Source organism: Gossypium hirsutum, chromosome A10 (genome assembly GCF_007990345.1).
Source record: "Gossypium hirsutum isolate 1008001.06 chromosome A10, Gossypium_hirsutum_v2.1, whole genome shotgun sequence".
In the NCBI taxonomy this organism is placed as follows: Eukaryota; Viridiplantae; Streptophyta; class Magnoliopsida; order Malvales; family Malvaceae; genus Gossypium; species Gossypium hirsutum.
In genome coordinates this window covers 91,141,696-91,149,692 of record NC_053433.1, presented here as the reverse complement: position 1 = coordinate 91,149,692, position 7,997 = coordinate 91,141,696, and the positions used below count along the sequence as shown (strand labels likewise).

Sequence of the window (7,997 nt, the reverse complement as noted above, 5' to 3'; positions counted from 1 at the left end):
TCTCCACCAAAAATGGCAGCAAAGAATGGGGGTTTTGAGCTTTAAACTTTCAGCCACTTTAAGCCCTAACAAGTAAGTGATCTTTGGTTGTTTCTTGATGATTTTTACATTTTTGGAATCCCTAAAGCCTACGCTTTCAAATGAGGGGTTTAGTTTGCAAAATGATGAAGAGTCTAGGATTTTTCCATGAGATTAATGTGTTGTTTTCTGTGTTTTTATGGAAGATTATGAGTCTTAGTTGTCTAATAAACAACTTTTGTGAAAGGAATTGCATGAAAACACATTAAAAAGAGCTAGTTTGCTAAGTTGTAAGATAAGGTGTTAGTGTGTGTAATATGATTTTTGTGAGTTGCCATAGTTATGAATATGGTTTATCTAAGCTTAATGAGTAAAGAAGTTGAATAAAAATCTTGTTTCGAGCCTAGAGAAAATTTGGTAATTTTGACAAAATAGAGGGGCAAAATTGTAAATTTTTCCAAAGTGTGTCAATGGACTAATTTGATTGGTATATTGTTTTGATTAGCTAAATTTGATGTTTTAGATGTTGAAAAATGTGATTTGGGCCTAGAACGGGGAAAAATTGATTTATGGTTGATTACGTCTTTTTCACCTTTATGGTATCGAGATAAGTTCGTATGTAAACAATACCATGCTATACATGTATTTAAATGTTATCATTACATGAATTGTACAAATATTAAGTGTATGTGATTAATAGAAATATGATAAGACAAAGCCTTAGTAGACTAGGAAAAATCCTGTTTAAACCTTAGGAATATAATAGGATACTAGTGACATGTCACTACGAATTATGAGTCTAGATGAATATCTCGAGAGTGAGCATTTAAATGTCATGAGATATGAGGTAGCTTTAGCTACAATTGAGGCACTTATGCGCAGAGGTTTTTTCGAGCATCCAATTAGTGTTCCAAGTGTTCAACGGGTAATTTGAGGAAAGAGTTGATGATGGTCCCAATGAGGTAAGTCATTGGTGAGTATACACTTGAGTTATGTTATGAGTTGTGCAGGTATGTACACTAAGCCTATGAGAATGCCTTGGTATTTGAATGATCTATGATGCATAAATATGTGTTCTTACCATCATGGATGAAATGATGTTGTATTAATTTTGTAAACAATGATCATGAATGAGTAACTTAGCCTTGACAGATTTGAGTTACTGCAGTAGTGTAACTTTGAAAATACGCTAAAAATAAAGGAAAATGAGTTAGAAGCTTAATAAAATATGGGAATAAATATTATTGAGTCTAGCTTCTATAAAAGAAACCGTGTAAGCAAAAGAATTTCCTATAATGATATATTTGAAGTTGTGTGAGACAGAGTCAGAATGACTTTGAGATCCCCTATTCTTATTTGAGAAAATAATTATAAATTGTAAACAAATGGTTATAAGATATGATTTATATTCTTAGAATCCTTAATGAGTCTAGTTTCATGGGAAATAGATGAGAACATTATTCGAGTCCTGTGCTATGAGATATTTTAACTTTAGTGTAGAAGGGTCTGAACTATCAGACAGTGAATTAGTGGTAACTTTTAGGAATATAATGTACTAGTTTGCTAAACCAAAAATTCTGACAATTTTATGGTAGAAAATTACAAGAGTATAGTTTCAAGGAAAATTAACGGAACTTAATTTGGAGTTTTTTAGCTTCAGATATAAATAATTTAGTTATAGTTACTCAAGAAGACAACTCATTGTGAACTTGAGAATATGTTGTAAACATTGATAAAACATGTTAATGAGTTGCTTATTGTTTTCATATGAACTTACTAAGCGTAAAGCTTACCCCCTTTCTTTCCCATGTTCCCTAGGGTTGTCAGCTTAGCTCGGGTTGGAGGTCGTCAGAGATATTATCACACTGTCAAGTTAACACTATCGACATAAGTAAATCCTATTGTTTCGAGTCTATGGCATGTATAGGGTTTTAATGTTGAGTATGTGATATTATGATTTAGTCAAAGGCATTGGCTAGTTATTAAAGTAGTATGTAGTATTGTAAATTGGCCTATGTCGGCTAATGATGTTATGGACCTATATGATTATTCTTATGCATGTATGTTGTTATCTCTTATGATGTGACTTACAACGTGTATGCCTAGAGATTGAATTGAGATTCATTGATGAGTTAGTAACTAATGCAAGATTAAGTGATTGGTAAATAGTTAATAATGTCTCATGAATAGGTTGTGGATATGATTATGTATGCCTAGTGATAGACATGAGGTTTGTGACGTAATGATAGTTATGACAAGTATGTGGTAATGATGTGAGTGAATTCTATGATATTTATTGCATAAGAAATTAACATGAGCATAACATGTTGGTAAATGTTTAAGAACTCATTATGCCATGTTGTATGTTTTGGGTAAGTATGTGTGCATATGTGGTGAGGGTGACAAATGGCTTGGAAAATAGCCTTATAATTGTCTACACGGGTAGACACACGGGCGTGTGTGACACACGGTCTGTCCCCATGGGCGTGTGTCATGGCCGTGTTTTTAAGTCAGCGTTGCACAGGGCTAAGGGCACGGGCGTGTCCCAAGCCACACAGACGTGTGTGACTACACGGTCTATATCCACACGGGCGTGTGGAGCCTTAAAGCATGAATTTTTCAAGTTTTTCTTAAGTTCTCGGTTTAGTTCCGAACTGCCTCTAATGCATGTTTTGGGCCTCGTGAGCCCGTTTAAGGGACGAAATGTATGTGAAATGAAAAGTTTTAAATTTATTAAAATTATACGGCCCGATTTTTGTGTGATTGGTTGAGTTTAAGTCAGGTAACACCTAGAACCCTGTCCCGGCGTCAGATACGGGCGAGGGGAGTTACATTTAGTGGTATCAGAGCTTAGTTTAGTTAAGAGTCTAGCTATACATGTGATAGTATTACTCGTGATAGTGTGATATCTCCTGGCCCTAACAAAACTATTGGTTAAGATAGGAATGAGTTCCAACCGAGCAAATCTTGATAGAGATTAGAGTAAAGTTGAGATTATTGAATCATGCTTGTGATATGCTGAAAATGGGAAAGGTATGAAAAGAAATTCGTGATTTTTTAACATGAACTAGTATTCATTATATGATACTCTTGAGTTAAAGAATGTGAAATAGTGGAATAAAAAAAAGTTAAGTTGTGAGAAGCTCTTTTATGCATGTTAGTATTCATACGATGTTAAATGTCTAACTTGATTGGCCAAGTGTTTATAAAAAAAATTCACTGGAAATGACAGAATGTATGTATGAATGCTTTTATTGCATGATTAATAATCAGTATATACATGAGGTTGACATTTATGTCTAGATTAATGAAGTCAAGATGCCATAATGTTATGCTTTATAATCTCAGTTACAGAATCATAAATGTCATAATAGCATGAAAGTTGTAATCAAAGATCAAATTGGGTGGAACGCAGGGAATGAGGACGATCGTTCACTAATGAATTGACGGAAAAAACCATGGTTGGACCATGGCAATACATGAGATTTGTGTGCCAGTGTAAGACATGTCTGGGACATGCATCGACCACATTATGATAGCCAGTGTAAGACCATGTCTGGGACATGGCATCGACATTGAGACGAGGGCTAGTGCAAGACATGTCTGGGATATGCATCAGTCACATTATGAGAGCCAGTGTAAGACATGCCTAGGACATGCGTCGGCTACGAGATGTGTTAGTGTAAGACATGTTTGGGACATGCATCAGCACGGTTACATGTGTCAGTGTAAGACCTATCTGGGACATGGCATCGCCACAGATGGACGGTTACATGAGTTTCAAGTGCGAGTTGATATATCCGGGTTAAGACCCGAAGGCAAATATGTTTGCGGCTGTATTCGGTTAAATACCGAAGAAACTTGGGTTTGAATGTGAGCGTTTTGTGCTGTAACTAATTTAATAAATATGCTCGACCAACCCGAACGATACGGTATGTTTGCATGTGCATTGGAAAAGTCGATTCATTTTAAATAGTATTCGTGTGATCGGCTAACGAATTTTCGGCTTTTAGAAAGGTTGATATCTTGTGTATATATGTTGATGAAGTATGATTATGAAAATGTGTGTTATTAAAGTGACTTAGTTAGCTATGTGAATGTAATACTGTAGTTAAAGCCGATTTCATTACTTGAGACTTACTAAGCTTAAAATGCTTACCCGGTTGCTTTGGCTCTCTGTTTTATAGATTTTGTTCGTTAGCTATCGGATTCGGGATCAGCGAAGTCGAAGTCATCTACACTATCAAGCTCTTTTGGTACTCTTTAGTTGAACTCTGGATATGGCATGTATAGGACTACCCCCTGTTGTTTAAGTTCTTTTGTGATGTATGTGTGTAAAGCCATGCGAAAATGGCTTGTAGATGTGGAGTATGGCATTAGACCATTTGTGTTTATGTATGTATATATATGGTTTCACGATGTGACTATGGATTGAAATGGAAGTGTTGGGCTAATGATCAGCCATTGGAATGGCTAAATATGATCACATGTGGACCTATGTATGGCAAAACCCTAGTTGGTCCATGGTAACCACAAAATAGGTAAAGTTTATCTTGAAAACAGATTTTGACAGCAACAGTGGTGTAGAATTGAAAAATCACATAAATTCGTAGGAGTGGAATTAAATAGTGAATAAATTATGTAATCGAACCTTGATGAATCTACTTTCATATGGAAGTAACGAAACAATTATAGGAACAGTACAGGAAGAGATATTCGGGTTCTTGTGGAACAGGGCCAGAACAGTTTCTGGATTCACTGTTCCACCTTTGGAAATTCACTATAAATTGACCAGAGATAATTAGGGGTCATACCATATATGTATGGATTCCTCTCTGAGTCTAGTTTCCATAGAAACAAACGGCATTAGTATTGAAGCCCTGTGCAGAGAGATATCCCAGTCGTAATGGGAAAAGGTCAGTGTAGTCGACCCCTGTAACATGAGAGACTTTGACTAATAAACTGTACTAATTGGCCCGACCAAAAATTCTAGAAAAAAATATATAGGTGGGGACATGAGTCTAGTTTCAGGGAAAAATCACAAAACTGATTTTCGAGTTGTGAAACTCGAGATATGATTTTTGAAGCGACTAGTACTCAGACTGGGCAGTGTCTGGAAAATTTTTTTTTAAAGTCTGTCAACACCTCGTATTCGACTCCGGTGACGGTCTCGGGTTTGGGGTGTTACATGAAGTGTATGTGAAATGAAAAGTTTTAAATTGACTGAAATTATACGGCCTGGTTTTTGTCTGATTGGTTGAGTTTAAGTCAAGTAACACCTCGAACCTTGTTCTGGCTTCAGATATGGGCAAGGGGTGTTACACTCGAGTAATCACACATATATCGTACAATGCCAACGTCCCAGACGTGGTCTTACATGTAGTCACATATCGATGCCACTGTCCCAGACATGGTCTTACTCGTAAACAAATATCAAAATCACATATCGATGCCATGGTCTTACTCACACACATATATCGGAATCCTATGTCATGACATACGTATCCTAACTTTTCCTAAGGTTTATACGGGGCTTTCGGACGTCGAAACTCGGTCGAAACCAATTCAGAAATGTAGTAGCCAAGCTTAATATATTCGACCATAGCTTTTATTTGTTCATGCATTTCATACCAGCATATAATATTAACATTTAACTACAATTAAATAGGTGTATTTGCATATAAACGTTCCTCAGACGATGTAAAACAAAACAGGGCAGCTAGTCGACAACTTTCGCTTTTCCTCGATCAAAATCTGATTTCTTTGGTTCTTAATCTAAACATATTCAAATTAAGCTCATTCAAACATATTTTCATTCAATTAAGTCCAAAAACACATAAATGGGGAAATTACCATTTTACCCCTGACATTTACAATTTTTACAATTTAGTCCCTATTACACAAAACACAAAATATACAAAATTTCAAAATGCCCATGTTGGGCCAAAATTTACCCATGTCTATACAAACCCATATAATTCATTTATTTCACATTTTAGTCCCTCAAATTATTATTTTTGCAATTTAGTCCTAATTACTAAAAATCATCAAAAACTCCAAAACAAAACATGTTAATCTAAAACATGTCTTCCATATTTCATCATCAAACAACAAAAATCACAAGCTCTCATCAATGGCATAACTCAAAATATTTATCAAAATAAAAAATTCAAGTATGAGTTTCGTTGTACTCGAAGCAACGGTATCAAAAACGTATAAATTATCAAAAATTGAGCTATAACTTACCTCGAATCAAGCTTGAAAGTGTCGAACCCTAAGTTTCTTTTCTTTTTTTATGTTATTTTGATATTTCGGTAATGAGAAAGTATGAGCACTAATGTTTTGTTTTGTTTTTTTATGATATGTTTTAGTTTAACATAATATCACATAATTTACCATTTTAACCTTAGCTTAAATTATTTATATTTCACCTATTAATGGCCGAATGTGTCCATGCAAAGATTCAAAGGTATATTTGCATTATACATGTCTCCATTAATAAAGACAACAACAATTAAGTACCTTCACATTTAACCACCAAATTTTTATTTTACGCAATTAAGTCCTTTTATTTAATCGAACACTCAAACGATAAAATTAAATCACAAAAATTTTAGAGGTATAAATTCACATAAAATAAACACAGAAAATAATTTTAAAATATTTTATTGACTCAGATTCGTGGTTCCAAAACCACCATTTCGGTTAAGGTCTAAATTAGGCTCTTACATGTATGCTTTCAACAAGTTCTCCAAACTATTTGATGCCTCAGCTTGAGGTGGTTTTGGAGCTTGCTGACTAAATGCTTGAGATTGGTTGTGTCTATGCTACAATGAGTTGTGGTTCGGTCCATTTCCTTGTTTGCTCCAAAAAAAGTTAGGATGATTATGCCATGAAGGATTATAGAAGTTGGACTAGGATCTTTGTCCATTCCTATTTTGATATTGATTCCCCACATAGTACACTGACTCGGGATTTGATGGAAAATTCTCAAAAGAATGACCTTCCCTACAGTACACAGAGGAAACTACTTCATACTAACTTGGTGGCTGAGCTGTAAAATTATTAGTACTATTAGCGGTAAACTGTTTTAACATAAGGAAATAGACGATACCTGAGCTAAAAACGAAGTGAGGGCGTCAACTTCATGAACTCCAGCTACACGTCTTTCTGAAGCTGTTCGATTTGTTGGCTATTGATAGTTATTACTCGCGGTCCTCTCAATGATCTCATAAGCCTTATTATAAGACTTAAACAAAATTGCACCATTCGCAAAAGCATCTACCATCAATCTTGTATGTGCATTGCAACTATTATAGAATGTCTCCAACTGGATACAATGAGGAATCCCATAATGAGGACACTTACGAAGTAACTCTTTGAATCACTCCCAAGCCTCATACAAGACTCGTCATCCAATTGTTGGAAAGTTGTGATCTTGTTCTTCAACGTAGCGTTTTGCTAGGCGGGAAATACTTAACCAAAAATCTCTCTGTTAATTTTTGCCATGTAGATATGTAACTTGGTGGCAATGAATTGAGCCATGCTTGTGCTCAATCTCGCAATGAGTACAGAAATAATTTCAACCTTAGTGCGTTTTCAGTCACACTAACTATCTTGAATGAATCACTCACCTTCATAAACAACCAAAAGTGGAGATGTGGATCTTCTGAGGGCATACCACTGAATTGGCCTACCGTCTGAAGCATTTGAAACATCATTAGTTTTAATTCAAATTGGGTTGCCTCAATATTTGGCCTTTTAATTCCTAGGTTTAATTCACTGAAAAGTGGCACAGCATATTGTTTGATGCATCGATCCCTATCATCGGTAATAAGGATGAGATTTTGTACATGATCAGCTTCATTACCTTGGTCTTGATTCTGATTTCCAAGGTCCATCTCGACTTGTCTTTGAGCTGTTCATTCACGTCTCCTTTGTCTGAAAGTTCGCTCAATTTCAGGATCTACAGAGAATAA

General features: G+C 35.4%; 1 non-coding gene across 1 annotated transcript; it reads left to right on the top strand.

Annotated features, from left to right (window-relative positions):
• The first annotated feature begins 7,364 nt into the window (after positions 1-7,364).
• LOC121208652 (small nucleolar RNA R71) lies at positions 7,365-7,470 on the top strand. The gene has a single exon (XR_005903783.1). It is a non-coding gene; the product is annotated as a small nucleolar RNA R71 (small nucleolar RNA).
• The last annotated feature ends 527 nt before the right edge of the window (positions 7,471-7,997 follow it).